Raw genomic sequence first — 16,314 nt, forward strand, 5'->3', positions numbered from 1 at the left:
GAGGAGGAGGAGATGGCTCGGCAGGAGGAGATGGCCCGGCAGGAGAAGATGGCCCGGCAGGAGAAGATGGCCCGGCAGGAGAAGATGGGCCGGCAGCAGAAGATGGCCCAGCAGCAGGAGGCCCAGCAGCAGGAGGCCCAGCAGCAGGAGGCCCAGCAGCAGGAGGCAGACCAGGAGGCAGACCAGCATGCGCCTCCCGGAAAAATTAAACATCTCTTGGTGTAGATTAATGATTCTGTTTTGCCCTTGTTCTATTCTATTAAGTATGTTTATTATTTGGTTTTGGCCTTCAATTATTTGGTTTTGTCCATCAAGAATTCGAGTTCGGCCTTCTATATTTTGTATCCGGGAGTTACGCATCTGGTCTATGTAGTCTAGTAGAACCCGCACCTCCGCTATTTCCTCTTGTTGTGCTTGGCGGGGTACTCGTGCACGGCGGGGTGCGGGTCCTTGAGGGGCCTCTGGTTCCGCGGCCTCCTCCTCTGCTTCCGGGGCCTCTTCATCTGCTTCCGTGCCCTCTTCGTCACGGGGGGGCCTCTTCCCTCCGAAGTGGAAATTCCTCCCCACCACTCTCATCCCGGGGAGATGGAGGAGGCTGTATTTGTTGTGCTGCCTCCTCCCCAGACTCTGTATATTTAAAATAAAAAAAAATGTATATATTAGCATATTTCCAAATGAAGCTTTAAATGACTTAGCTTACGATACAATTACAAATGCAGAATCATTAATCCACTTTGAAATCTAACAATCAATACGATTTCCGCATTTTCTAAACCGTGTTTGTGATATCTGTGGTCAATCTGAATGTTTTAGCGTTTGTTTTCAGTCTGTTTAAATGCACACCTAACCTATAGCCTAGATACTGATGTAACCGCAAAGTAATTGTGAATGCGTGTAAACAGCGTAATAGCATTAATCTGATCCTTAAAGGAACATGAAACCCAATGTTTTATCTTTCATGATTTAGAAGCATACATTTATAATCAACTTTCTAATGTACTTTTCTTATCTAATTAGCTTCATTCTCTGGATATTTTTTGCTGAAAAGCATATCTAAATATGCTTAGATGCTGATTGTTAGCTGAATATAGCTGCCTCCTGTGATTGGTTCACCGTGTGCATGGCTATTTCTTCATTAAAATATATCTCAAGAATGATTCAAATTAGGAAATATAAGTACATTTGAATGTTTTGTCAAATTGTATTCTCTACCTCAATCATGAAAGTAAAGGTTTGCATATAGTGTCCCTTGAAATACATTCGTATGTGAATTTATTCTTCAATGAGCTTACCGTCAGATGAGAATGGCAGGTTCCCGGTATCAATTCCTCCGATACCGACTACATCCACCTTGGTGTAAGGAATCCCTTTAATTTCCTTATGCTGTGCCTTTAAGGTGATCAACTCCTCCCTATATATGGGCACATCCTGCCTAACTCAATGCTGGAACCTGTCAGACAGGGTGGACCTCCTAGCTAATTCTTTTCATGAACTGCAAGTAGAAAATCAGGCCCTAAAAGCCTGTCTCAGGGAATCCCTTGCAGCTAAACCAAATACAGCTGAACATTATTATTATTATTATTATTATCGGTTATTTGTAGAGCGCCAACAGATTCCGCAGCGCTGTAAACAAAGGGGGAGTACAACAAAACAATTATATGGTAGAGGGCCCTGCCAAGAGTTGCACTGTTGTAGTCAGCTCTTAAGAAGGTGATCCACAAACAGCTGGACTATTAGGCTTACATGCTAAGAGGGTTCAGGGGATTGCAGTGGAGGAGAGGAACTGGTATTAGTAAAGGTTAGCGTAGGTTGTATGCGTCCCTGAACAGTAGAGTCTTTAGGGAGCACTTGAAGCTTTTAAAACTAGAAGAGAGTCTTATGGAGCGAGGCAGAGAGTTCCACAAGATGGGAGCCAGTCTGGAGAAGTCCTGTAAACGGGAGTGTGATGAGGTGACAAGAGAGGAGGAGAGTAGGAGGTCATGAGCAGAGCGAAGGGGACGGGAGGGAGAGTATCTGGAGACAAGGTCTGAGATGTAGGGGGGAGCAGTGCAGTTGAGTGCTTTGTATGTCAGAGTGAGGGTTTTGTGTTTGATCCTAGAGGCAAGAGGAAGCCAGTGAAGGGATTGGCAGAGAGGCGCAGCAGATGAAGAGCGACGTGTAAGGAAGATGAGTCTGGCAGAGGCATTTATTATGGATTGTAAAGGAGCTAGGCGGCAGGTGGGGAGACCAGAGAGGACAGAGTTGCAGTAATCAAGGCGGGAAAGAATAAGAGAGTGGATTAAAATCTTAGTTGTGTCTTGTGTAAGGAAGTGTCTAATTTTAGAGATGTTTTTAAGGTGAAAGCGGCAGGCTTTAGCCAATGACTGAATGTGAGGAGTGAAGGAAAGATCTGAGTCGAATGTGACCCCGAGACATCGGGCGTGCGGGGTAGGGGTGATGATGGAGTTGTCGACAGTTATAGAGATATTGGGGGTGGAGATTTTGGAAGAAGGGGGGAAAATGAGGAGCTCAGTTTTGGATAGATTTAGCTTGAGGTAGTGAGAGGACATCCAGGAAGATATGTGAGAAAGACAGTTAGTGACACGGGTTAGCAAGGAAGGAGATAGTTCTGGTGCAGAGAAGTAGATTTGGGTGTCATCGGCATACAAATGATATTGGAAACCATGGGACTTAATTAGGGAACCTAGTGATGACATATAGATGGAGAAGAGAAGGGGACCGAGTACAGAGCCCTGCGGTACTCCGACAGAAAGTGGTGATGGGGCAGAGGAGGCCCCAGAGAAGGCTACACTGAAGGTACGGTTTGACAGGTAGGAAGAGAGCCGCGAAAGGGCTGTGTCACAGATGCCGAAGGATTGGAGGGTTTGGAGCAGAAGAGGGTGGTCGACCGTGTCAAAGGCTGCGGACAGATCAAGGAGGATAAGCAGAGAGAAGTGGCCTTTTGATTTGGCTGTAAGTAGGTCGTTGGTGACCTTAACAATAGCTGTCTCTGTGGAGTGATAGGGACGAAATCCAGATTGCAGCGGGTCAAGAAGGGAGTTTAACGTAAGGAAATGGGATAGGCGTGCATATACTAGTTTTTCGAGAAGCTTTGAAGCAAGAGGGAGGAGGGAAATTGGGCGGTAGTTGGATGGGGAGGTAGGATCAAGGGAAGGTTTTTTGAGGATAGGTGTGACCAGCGCATGTTTCAATGATGAGGGAAATGTACCAGTGCTGAGGGAGAGGTTGAAAATGTGTGTTAGTATAGGGGTAAGGGTAGCAGAGAGAGAGGGGAGCAGCTGTGAGGGGATAGGGTCAAGGGGACAGGTAGTGAGGTGAGAGCGCAGTATAAGTGCTGAAACTTCATCCTCAGTAACAGGGGAGAATGAACTAAGTTTCAGGTTATGAGGGTTGTGGTTGGGTGAGAGTATTTGAGGGGGGGAGAGAATGGAATTGTGTTGAGAGCTTATTTCATTTCTGATGGAGTCAATTTTGTTAATGAAGTGACTGGCAAAGTCTTGGGCTGACAGAGAAGTTGTAATAGGAAGTGGGGGAGGGTGGAGGAGAGTATTGAAAGTGGAGAACAGACGTTTTGGGTTTGAAGAAAGATTAGAGATAAGGGTAGAGAAGTAGTGTTGCTTGTGGAAATTAAGGGCAGAGTAGTAGGAGTTCAAGATGAATTTGTAATGAAGAAAATCAGCAGAACTCCGTGATTTTCTCCAATGCTGTTCAGCAGTACGGGAACATCTGCGTAGGTACCGTGTTAGAGGAGTATGCCAGGGCTGGGGATGAGTGTGTGATTTCCTAGCAGTGGTAAGAGGGGCGAGATTGTCAAGGACGAATATAAGGGTGGAATTATAGTGGCAGATAGATTGTTCAGGGCAGGAAAAGGAGGAGAAGGATGAGAGGAGTGGTTGAAGGGAATTAGCAAGTTGTTGCTGATCTAAAGACCTAATGCTTCTGTGAAGTTTGGTGTGAGGAGTAGAAGGTGGGAGAGTTGTAGGAAGGGATGAAATGTTGCAGGTAAGGAGATGGTGGTCAGATAGAGGAAAAGGGGAGTTTGAGAAGTTTGAGAGAGTGCATCGATAGCTGAAGATCAGGTCAAGGGAGTGACCGTCTTTGTGAGTGGGAGAATCATTCCATTGTGACAGACCGAAGGAGGAAGTGAGTTGCAGAAGTTGTTTAGCAGATGAGGCAGTGGGATTGTTAAGGGGGATGTTGAAGTCACCAAGAATGAGGGCAGGGGTGTCAGAGGAAAGGAAGTAGGATAGCCAGGTAGCCAAGTGAGCTAGAAATTGAGTTGCGGAGCCAGGGGGTCGGTATATGACTGCAACACGTACAGAGAGAGGGGAGAATAAGCGAATCATGTGGGTTTCGTATGAGGGAAAAGTGAGGGAAGAGATAGGGTGTATTTGTTGAAAGGTGCAACGAGAGGAAAGTAAAATACCTACACCACCTCCTTGTCTATTACCAGACCTAGAAGTGTGGCTGAAGTGTAGACCCCCATGTGACAGAGCAGCAGTGGATGCTGTGTCTAGGGGAGAGAGCCAGGTTTCTGTTAGGGCCAGAAGGTTGAGGGAGCGGGAGATGAAGAGGTCATGTATAGAAGTGAGTTTGTTGCAAACAGAGCGAGAGTTCCAGAGTGCACAGGTGAAAGGGGTAGTGGCTTTAGATGCAAGAGGAATGTGAGAAAGGTGTGCAGAGTTTTGTTTTCTGAGTCTATGGGATGGTACACATGGATGTGCATGGCTTGTCAGTGGTTGGGGACCGGGATTAGGGGAGATGTCACCAGCAGTAAGTAGAAGCAAGAGGGAGAGTGACATGAGATGAGATACAGATTTGCAGTAGTGAGACTGCTTTTGAGATGGGGTGGAGGGGGTAGAGAGAGTGTTTAGGAATAGGTAAAGTTCATGAGTAGAAAAGTAAGGTGAGTTTAGGAGAGATGGGCTAATGAACAGTGCAGGTGGAGAGGGAGAAGGAGTAATTGAATAGTGTAGTTTGTTATAGAGACAAAGGGTAGCAAAAAGGAATATGAATATATTGAGCATTTTTACAGAATTGGGAACCAGTTAAAAACATAAGACACAGAATTACTGTAACAATTGCATAAGGGAATGAAAGTTATATGAAACATAATATAATAAAAGTACTGTGTATTCTATGGGGTTAAGGGAATGGAAGGATGTGCTGATCAGTGTGTGCACCTGTCATTTCAGGAGAGTTAAAGTTGTGTGGGAGACTATCTATAAATGAGGAAGTGAACTTGGGGTGGGTGGGGTGAGGGGTAGGGTGGGAGGGAAGCTGTTTCCCAGAAGGCTACCTGTAGAAAGTTATGTGGCAATTTCAGTTAAGTGAGAAGGTCTGTGATTTTTTCTGTGTTCTTAGACTGTGTAAAGGGAGAGAGATAAATTGGTTAATGATGGTCCAGAGAAAGTGTGTTAAAATGAGTGGGAGGGTACATTTATGGACATTTTAAGCTAAGGGTCAGTCATGCAGAAACCAAAAAACACATCAAAAAACAAAATATTAGAGATAAGACATACATATAAGAGTGAAATAAAACCATTAAGACAAATAGACAGATAAATGTACAACAGCTGCTTAAACTATGCAAATTATGACTAGCACAGCCTGTAGTATATACATTTAAAGTAAAAACAAAACAAAAGGAATTATCACTAAATATACAAACACATACAATAAACAACTTAGCAGGTAAAATATAATGAAGCTGTTTCCCAGAAGGCTACCTGTAGAAAGTTATGTGGCAATTTCAGTTAAGTGAGAAGGTCTGTGATTTTTTCTGTGTTCTTAGACTGTAGAAAGTTATGTGGCAATTTCAGTTAAGTGAGAAGGTCTGTGATTTTTTCTGTGTTCTTAGACTGTAGAAAGTTATGTGGCAATTTCAGTTAAGTGAGAAGGTCTGTGATTTTTTCTGTGTTCTTACCACCAGAACCCGCTGTATCAAATCCTGAAAAATTCTCAGGTAACCGTTCTCAGTTTAGAGAATTCAGGAACTCATGTCTGTTATTATTCCAACTAAAACCCAAAACCTATGCCTCTGAAAGAACAAGGGTTTTAACAATAATCTCTTATTTAAGGGGAGAACCCAGGGCATGGGCAGATACTTTTTTTGAAAAAGACGACCCTATCTTAGGGTCAGTAGATGCTTTTTTCACTGAAATGTCATCTTTATATGATGATCCATACAAACAGATTTCAGCTGAAAACAACCTAAGGGCATTAAAACAACATAAAAATCCGGTTGAGACGTATATAACTCAATTTAAAATACACACCAGAGATTCAATGTGGAATGAAATATCACTTAAGAATCAGTTCCGGCTAGGATTGAGTGAGGATCTGAAGGATGAGATTTCTCGTATAGGTCTACCGGAGACCTTAGAAGATTTCTACACTTTGTCAATATCTATAGACAGACGTCTTCGAGAAAGACGTTCAGAGAAAATGGGTATCGTAAAAAAATTACCTATACCTCCTACAATTTCTAGCAAGGACCAACCACAACCAATGGAGATCGGGTTCATAAAAGGACCTCTGTCTTTACAAGAAAAGACTAGGAGAAAGAATCTGAATTTATGCTTGTATTGTGCTTCTTCTAAACATGGAGTGAAGGACTGCCCTCTACTGGCAAAACAAAAATTAGGTAAGGACTCTGCATCAAACTAACTTTTTCTCCAAATTAGTCCCTACCTCATATCTCACCTTACCTGTCTTTTTACAGTGGGAGCACTACAAGATCAAGACAACAGCCTTGATTGATACAGGTTCCTGTGGAAACTTTGTTGACATGAAATTTGTAACATCCAATAAAATCCCTTTAATTCCTAAGCAATCTCCAGTGTCTGTGAAAGTCATTGATGGTAGTACATTGGCAAGTGGTCCACTTACACACCAAACAATCCCCCTACACTTAATAACAGGTAACATTATTCAGGAACAAACATCTTTTGATGTAATTACATCCCCTATGTTTAATGTAATTCTTGGGATAAAGTGGTTGTGTTCCCATAAACCTAACATAGATTGGCAACATTCCACTATTACCTTCCCAGAACCATTAATAAAGAACCAAACTGTTACCACTCCTATCCTTCTCTCTGAAACCGAATCTGTAGATAAGATTGGTATACCTGTCCCTTACCAAGAATTTAAGGACGTCTTCGATAAAATTGAAGCTGAGTCCCTTCCGCCTCATAGGGCATACGATTGCCCAATAGACCTACTTCCTGGTGTCTCGATTCCTTTCGGACATCTGTACCCCCTCTCTAAACCTGAGCTAGAAAACCTTAAAGCCTACATAGATGAAAACCTTAAAAAAGGCTTTATAAGACCTAGTACCTCCCCAGCTGGTGCTGGTATGTTTTTTGTTACCAACAAGGATGGTACGCTTAGGCCTATCATAGACTATAGAGAGTTAAACAAGCGGACAAGGAAGAACAGGTACCCCCTCCCTCTAATACCCGAATTGATAGAGAGATTGCGAGGTGCCTCGTTATTCACTAAATTGGATCTCAGAGGTGCCTATAATCTTATCAGAATGAGAGCTGGAGACGAATGGCTTACAGCATTTAGGACCAGATACGGTCTTTATGAGTATACTGTAATGCCATTCGGGTTATGCAATGCCCCAGCTACATTCCAATGTTTCATAAATGATATTTTCAGAGACATCCTGGATGTATACGTAATTGTCTATCTTGATGACATCTTAATTTATTCCTCAGATTTGGCACAACACAGAATTCATGTCTAGGAAGTTATTTCCAGGTTAAGACAGAATAGGTTATATGCCAAACCAGAAAAATGCATATTTGAAACAAAGAATATCACTTTCTTAGGCTATCACATAACAGAACAGGGCATATCTATGGATAACAAAAAGGTACAGGCCATTCTCGATTGGCCAGTTCCCACCTGCAAAAAAGAAGTACAACGCTTCTTAGGCTTCTCTAACTTCTATCGGAAGTTCATTCCAGGTTTTGCAGCTATAAGTAAACCTCTCACAGAATTGACTAAGGAAAACATCACCTACTCTTGGACACAAAAAACCCAAGAGGCTTTTGATTACCTCAAACAGAAATTTTCATCTGAACCCATTCTCAGTCACCCCAACATGAATCATCAGTTTGTGTTGGAAGTGGATGCCTCAGAACATGCTATTGGGGCTATATTGTCACAAAGACCTTCATTTAAAGAGCCTTTACATCCAGTTGCCTTTTTCTCCAGAGTGTTACAACCTGCTGAACTGAATTATCTTGTAGGGGAAAAAGAGCTCCTGGCGATAAAGAGTTCATTTGACCACTGGCGTCACTTATTGGAGGGTGCTGTACATCCAATTATTATATTTACAGATCATAAGAACTTACAGTACCTCCAAACAAACAAGACTCTCTCATCAAGGCAACTTAGATGGAGCCTCTATTTCTCCAGGTTCCGATATAACATCACATATAGGCCGGGGGACAAGAATGGGAAGGCGGATGCCCTCTCTCGTCAAATCACAAGGAATATTCCAGACAATGCCCCCACTACCGTCATTCCTCGAGAATGTTTCATTGGTTTTCTAACTTCGGTAACAAAACAGATTAAAGACGGTCAAAGAACTGATGCTACCTTACCATTGGAAGATCTCACTCAGCATACTGACGGACTTTACTACAAGGATGGGAAACTATATATACCACCTATTCACCGCCAAATGGTTCTACAACAGGTCCATGAGTCACCTCTTGCCGGACATATGGGCATGACAAAGACTACCAACTTACTCCTACGTTCCTATTGGTGGCCTGAGATTAGAAGATCGGTACAATCCTACCTGTCTAAATGTACCATTTGCGCTACCTCCAAACACTCCAAACAAAAACCGCTTGGGTTTCTACAACCACTTCCAGCTCCTCAAAAACCATGGTAGAAAGTTTCTATGGATTTCATAGTCGACCTACCCAGATCTAATGGCTATAACACTATATTCGTTGTCACAGATCTCTTTTCAAAGATGGCCCACTTCATCCCCACGAATGCTCTTCCTACGTCTGCACATACTGCTGAACTTTTCCTTAGGGAGGTTGTACGACTGCATGGTATACCTGAATCTGTTGTTAGTGACCGCAGCACACAATTTACATCTAGATTTTGGCGGAATCTTTGCAAAGCTCTACACATGGAACAATGTCTTACTACTTCCTTTCATCCTCAGTCAAATGGCCTAACGGAACGTGCGAATCAGTCATTGGAACAGTTCCTTCGATGTTACTGTTCGCAGGAACAACATACTTGGGCTACTTTCCTCCCGATGGCTGAATTCGCCCATAACAATCATGTGAATTCATCCACTGGCTTTAGTCCTTTTTTTATCAACTATGGTCTGCATCCTCGTTCCGATCTGCTGCCTAAGATCAATTCACCCTGTCCACAGGTGAATGATACTGTCAACGACATCTCCCGCATCTTCTCTTCTGTTAAGGCTCACATTCTGGAAGCCCAATCTTCACAAAGTAGGTATTACAACTTGCGACATAGGACTGGCACCTCCTATGCAATAGGCCAAAAGGTGTGGTTGTCTACTAGAAACTTGAAGTTGCATTACCCCAGTAAAAAGTTGGGACGCACCTATATCGGACCTTTTGTCATCTCTTCCATCAACAATCCCCTTACAGTCACCTTGGATCTCCCTCCTTCACTGAGGGTCCATCCCACGTTTCACATCTCCTTGGTGAAGCCTTGTTCCTCGGATGTTCCCACGCTCAAGGACCTACCAGGTACTTCGACCTCGGGGGATCAGGTGGAGTTCCAGGTACACAGTATTATTGATTCCAGGATCGATCAGGGACGATTATTCTACTTGGTCCGCTGGTTGGGTTATGGTCCTGAAGACGATACTTGGGAACCAGCTTCTAACCTATCAGCTCCTAGGCTCGTCTCCCTGTTCCACCGACGGTACCCTGACAGACCCAGGCCTTGAACCCTCGCTGTGGGTTCCTGGGGGGGGGGGGCTATGTAAGGAATCCCTTTAATTTCCTTATGCTGTGCCTTTAAGGTGATCAACTCCTCCCTATATATGGCCACATCCTGCCTAACTCAATGCTGGATTAGTGAAGTTCAACCTTGATGCTTCAGCCTTTTGATTACTCTGTTATACTTGTTGTTATTAGGATATCCTCTTTTGAGAAGCGCTACTTGTCAAAATACATTTTGGTCTTACCGGAGTTCCGCTCTCCCCTCCTGAGGGACACAGATTCTAAGCGCAGATTCTGAGCGCTAAGCTCTACGTCATCAGCCACGGCCCTCTGACCTGCAGCAGCGTCTCTCCTACCACACTGCGACACCGGGTGAATTTTCTCAAGCTGCCTGACCGGAACGCGGATCTCTTCACCTCCGCTCATAACCTTCACACGGTAATCCCAGTTGTTGCGGACCAGAGGTATGAACTGTTACAATACTCTCATAGCGCCTTAAGCTTATTTCTTGTAGTTTTTGCACCCCAGACTTCAGGCATTAAGTATAAGGCAATAGCAAGTCACAATCTGTAACTTAGGAAAATCCTTTTATATTAGTTACAGTTGTGACACAAACCACTATTTTCTCCTTGTTGTCTACTGTGAACTGTAAAACTCACGAATATATAGATTTATTGAGTTTTAACTCTCATACTTAACTTGATGATACAAACAGTAATGACATTTATGAAATATTATGACACTCAGAGATGCTGGGCAGCAACATTTCCTCCCATCGGCAGTACTCGATTTCCAGGGTAGGGCCGCCACCGGTTCCTGCGGAATGTCGGGCCTCCAGGCTTAACTTTTTCTTGAGATCCATCTTACAGTCCCGGTAGCGATGTTTTATAGAGTCCATATCTCTGTTCCGGCCACCCACTGCATTGACTGCATTCCTTATCTCATGCCAGAGCTTCCTCTTCTCAGTCGGGGTGGTCTTCTGGTGCTGCAGCCTCCTATACCTGGCCATATAGGCCTCTACGAGGGCCTCCTTCTCCTCCATCGAAAACCTCGCCTCCCTAGTCGCCTTGGCCTTCCCCTGTGACGATGCCCTCTGTTTCCCGGACTGTGAAGCCCTACTCTGTCCGCCACTGGGCCCAGCCACTTGTTCATCTTGAACCAAGTGGCTGGGTCCACCCACCGCTTCCACCCCCGCTTCCTGCCCCCCTTCCTGCCCCCCTTCCTGCCCTGTTCCTCTCCCCCTCCCTCTCCTCCCCCATCTACCTCTCCCCTGCCTGCCCTCCATCTGTTCCCTAAACTAAACCCCAAATAATCAAACAAAAAGTGAGTGTGATGAAATGAAAGGGGGTCAAAATAAAGAACTAAAAAGACAAAAAAAGTGCTGAAAGTGTGAGAGGGATCTAAAAAAACAAAGAGGGTAAGGAGTATTTAAATAACAAAGACAAAAAAGGAGGATATGTAAACTAAATGTAACTAGGGGATGGGTATGGGATGGGTATGGGGTATGGGATAAGAGTAAATGGGATGAAAGGGAATGGGACTACAGGGAATGGGGTATGGAGTGTAGTATGAGGGGGTATGGGGGATGGAGTGTATGTAGTGTTATTGATAAGTGTATGTATGTATTGAATGTGTTTGCGTGTAAATGTGTTAAGTGTACAGAAAAATCACTCGCTCGCTAACTCACACTACTACTAATTCTCACTAACACACTACTACTAATTCTCACTAACTCACACTCCCACTAACTCTCAATAACTCACACTACCACTAACTCACGCTCCCACTAACTGACTCACACTACCACTAACTCTCACTAACAACTCCCACTACCAATAACTCACTCACGCTCCCACTAACTCCCACTCACTCACGATAACACTAACAACTGACTCTCTCACACTAACACTAACTCACTCACAATAATGCACAAACTCTCTAATCTTAAACCTCCAATCTCCAAAGACCCACCAGCAACACAGTCAAAGAAGCTATGCTTGTGTGGTGCTTATATACCCTGTGTAAATGTTTAATGATGTACCAATTTCCGTTGTAAATTGTGTTCAGGTGTGCTTTATTAGCAATTAATATTAGTGCAATGTGTATTAGTTGTGTGAATTTGCGCATGCTCATTTGGAGTTAGTATTTGTGGAATGTGTAGAATGCGATGATGTCATAGTGGTCATTTTCTCTAACATTGTCCAATAGTATTCTGTTTAAATGTGAATTTGCGATGGTGTGTTATTAGTGAAGTGTTGTATATGTATGTTTGTCCTAATATATAGTGATATTGAATGCGATTATTTTGCTAGTATATGTATATATTTTTTATTCCTTGTTGTTATTTTGCGAATTTCCGCATCTTAAAGTATATGCGTATTCCCTGTATTAAATTTTATTAAAAATCCCCCCGCTTGTGAATGTGTAATGCTTGTGTGCTTTGTTGAGTGCTTGTTGTTGTGACATTTGCGGCGTGTTATTGTTGTGCATGATGTGGTATGCGTCATATGACCGAGCTGTGCGTATTTCTCGTGAGATTGAGTGTTAGGTGAAAAAAGAGGGTTTTTTGCATTTCCATTGATCTCTATGGGAGACTGTCTAACGCAGGCAGGATTCCGCGTGTGACATACACGCGTTAGGAGCATCGTTAGATGGTCTTTTTTGTACTCTAAATACCGGAGTCAAACAATGCCGTGCGTTAGACATAAACCACGCGTAGCGTTAGCAGCCCATCTACCGCCAAACTCCAAATCTAGCCGTTAGAAAGCCTAATACAATTAGAGGAGATTGTTGATGTTATTAAACAGTTGCCTAATGGCAAAGCATCAGGATCAGACGGTTTCTCTAATTCCTACATGGACCAGCATTAATAAACAATAGCAATACAAATATTTGTAGATAATGCAACTGTGTAATCTTGTAACTCTGGTGTCGGTACCTCGTGTCCAAGTAGAACAAGTCCTTTTAATAGGTTTGCATCATAAGAGGTCAGGCAGAGGGCTCGTTAACTGCAATGTATAATGGCCAATGATACAAAATGTAATACAGTTCTGACATTTAACATCACACTGTGCAATTATGTCTATTCAGTATAGCAAGATAACCTGTAACATAGGTTATAACAACAATTAAACAATATAACAAAATTTCCTAGGGTGGTAACTAGCCATAGAACAAGCTATTATGCTATTGTTCATTCCCAGGTTGAGCGCTTCTCTCTTTTTATTTATGCGAAGCAGTTTGTTTGTCTGCTGCCCCCCGATGGCCAAAATCTGGTATTACAAAAAAAACTTGACTTTTAAAAGATACTTTCCAGATGAACCAATCCATGTTCAGTTTCAAAGGGCCAATCCGAGACAAGCTTCCGTTGGGCGTTTCCAATCTCACCAATGATGGGTACTGATCAAAAAAGGGGAGGGGTGAGATCAGATGATTTAACCCCAAGCATAGAAAGAGAAAAGGAGGCTGCTGGCTAACTCTTGCTAACTTTGGCTGGTAAACTGTTTTGCTGAAACCCTGGACGAATAACTGCTGCAGTTATTATAAGAAAACAGCTACTTTTATTCTCCATATGCAACAATACTCCAATTTTGGTATTCTGAGGTAAGATTGAACCTGTTGAGAAATATTGGATATCGATTTGTTTATCTGGGTAAAGTATAAAAAGATTGCTAATTACAGATAATATTTTAAACCAAAATATATGCATAGTCACTGCAGTTAAACTACAACTGATAGATTTAAAGAGCATATTTATATTTTAGAATTATATTCATAGTCCTGTGTCATTTTAAGCTTGCCTTTTTCTATGCAACATATTTAAAATAAACATTCATTGTTGCTGTATGTAGCAGAAATAAATTGTATTTTAACCTTATATTCATAGCCTGCGTAGTTTTAACTAACTGTTCACATATAGAATATATATATAATCTCTGGAATTTCAATTAGAGTGTATATTGTCCTATAGTTTAACTAAGCACTGTTAAAATTGTACCAGTCTGGATGTTAGTAGGTAATATCTTGGAATCTCTTTGTGTTAATTGAATGAAATTCAATTGTGAATAAGGCAACGTTTATGATCTTTGCATAGCATATTTTAATAATTCTAACGTGTATAGTATTGATTCATATTCTTGTTCCTACAAATATATTTCAATGTGTTTATAGATATTAACTAATAATAAAGAATTCAGGAATTTATATTAATTTTATAGTTTCTAGTATATGCATATTTTATTGGGATTCAGTTTAAAGGCTAAGTATTAAATATATTGTGTTATAACCCAGCCATATACTGACACACCTAAACATCTCTATGTAAAAAAGAAGGCATGTTACCTGAAAATGTTCTAAGTATTCACACCCCAATGTAAATAGACTTTAAAGGGACATTATACACTCATTTTTTCTTTGCATAAATGTTTTGAAGATGATCTAATTATATAGCCCATAAAGTTTGCTTTTTTTTTATAAAAATGTATAGTTTTGCTTATTTTTAAATAACATTGCTCTGATTTTCAGACTCCTAACCAAGCCCCAAAGTTTTAGGAGAATACCAGCGTATACCTACTCTAGCTTGCTTCTGTTTGTGTAAAGGGTCTTTTCATATGCAAAGGAAGGGGGAGGGGGGTCTGATATTTCCCACTTGCAGTGGGTGTTCCAGTAACCTTTTAACAGAGCTAAACTGAAAGTTTCTAAGTAAGTTTTTAAACGGTTTTATACTGGATTTTTATATCAGTATCTGTGCATAATATTATTTAAAGTAGTGTCTATTACATGCAGTTATATGAAAATTGGTGTATACTGTCCCTTTAAGCAGCCAATCAGGATGCTAGTGACAGGGCTTGCAAGGGAGCATGCATCTGGCATGTGCCGACACAGTCATGTTTTTTTCCTTTTAAGTTTTAAGAAGTTTACAATGAAATCTCACGCGATTTTAGTGAAATCTCATTAGATCACAGCAAAGTAAAGCATGACCTCAGAACTGCTGATGCGGGTTGGCTATTGTGTTGTTTTGTTTTATTCAACTTGCAGCTGGACAGCAGCTGAAGTATAAATGTTTACAGAGCACTTACTCTGGTGAGCAATTTTGAGATAAAAATATCTTCCTTTTTTACATAGAGATGTTAAGGTGATATTTTTATGTCAGCTTTTTACAGTTATGTTTCATCACTTTCAAGTGATTTAGCATATGAGTAGTGTGTCCCTTTAACAAGAAGAGAGCTAAATTAACAAACACATTAAACCAAATCTCAACACTTGAATTCAAACATAAACTAAATCCAGCTGATGATTTTACTCATACTGAGTTAGAAAAGAAAAGATTGGACCAAAATTAACAATTTAATGCATGTATATAAATAAAAAGCCCTACACTTGTGACAGGTGTTTTTTTGATGGTGGTAATAAAAGTGTTATAAAAGTGTACTAGCCTGTAACACACTCCTAAAACCTATATTATGTGAAGGAAAAATAATCAGGGGACTAAATGTTGTTCCACCTCCACTATAGCTGAGGCTTTTTCAAGAGCATGTAAATAATCAAAAGACCTCCCACGATGTAACACCCAGCTCCCACTCTAAAGACTGGCACAGCTGTATATAGCACTATTTTGATAGTCTTCAAGTTCCATCTTTCTCTTCAAAGCAACCAGAGCACTTAGAAAGCCTAATACAATTAGAGGAGATTGTTGATGTTATTAAACAGTTGCCTAATGGCACAGCATCAGGATAAGACGGTTTCTCTAATTCCTACTTTTTTATTTTCTTTACTATTTTATTTGTTTTACATTATGATATCAATAACATTGTGTCCTACATGGACCAGCATTAATAAACAATAGCAATACAAATATTTGTAGATAATGCAACTGTGTAATCTTGTAACTCTGGTGTGAGTACCTCGTGTCCAAGTAGAACAAGTCCTTTTAATAGGTTTGCATCATAAGAGGTCCATTGCCTCGCCTAGTCAGGAAGAGGGCTCGTTAACTGCAATGTATAATGGCCAATGATACAAAATGTAATACAGTTCTGACATTTAACATCACACTGTGCAATTATGTCTATTCAGTATAGAAAGATAACCTGTAACATAGGTTATAACAACAATTAAACAATATAACAAAATTTCCTTACATTAATGAAAAAAATAGTGAAGAATTCATTTCATCCTGATATATGGTAATACAAAGTGAATCTGGCAAAATTGCATTTAGCTTTTCTGACCTTCATATGAATCCCAATAACATTTTACATTGTAATAAAAGTCTAGTTGACCCTTTTTGAAATAGTGGTACCTTTCTAGTGTTATAGATTTGTGTATGCTTGATTCCCATTCCTGTAATGATGGA

The sequence above is a fragment of the Bombina bombina genome, chromosome 1, assembly GCF_027579735.1.
Source record: "Bombina bombina isolate aBomBom1 chromosome 1, aBomBom1.pri, whole genome shotgun sequence".
NCBI classification, from domain to species: Eukaryota; Metazoa; Chordata; class Amphibia; order Anura; family Bombinatoridae; genus Bombina; species Bombina bombina.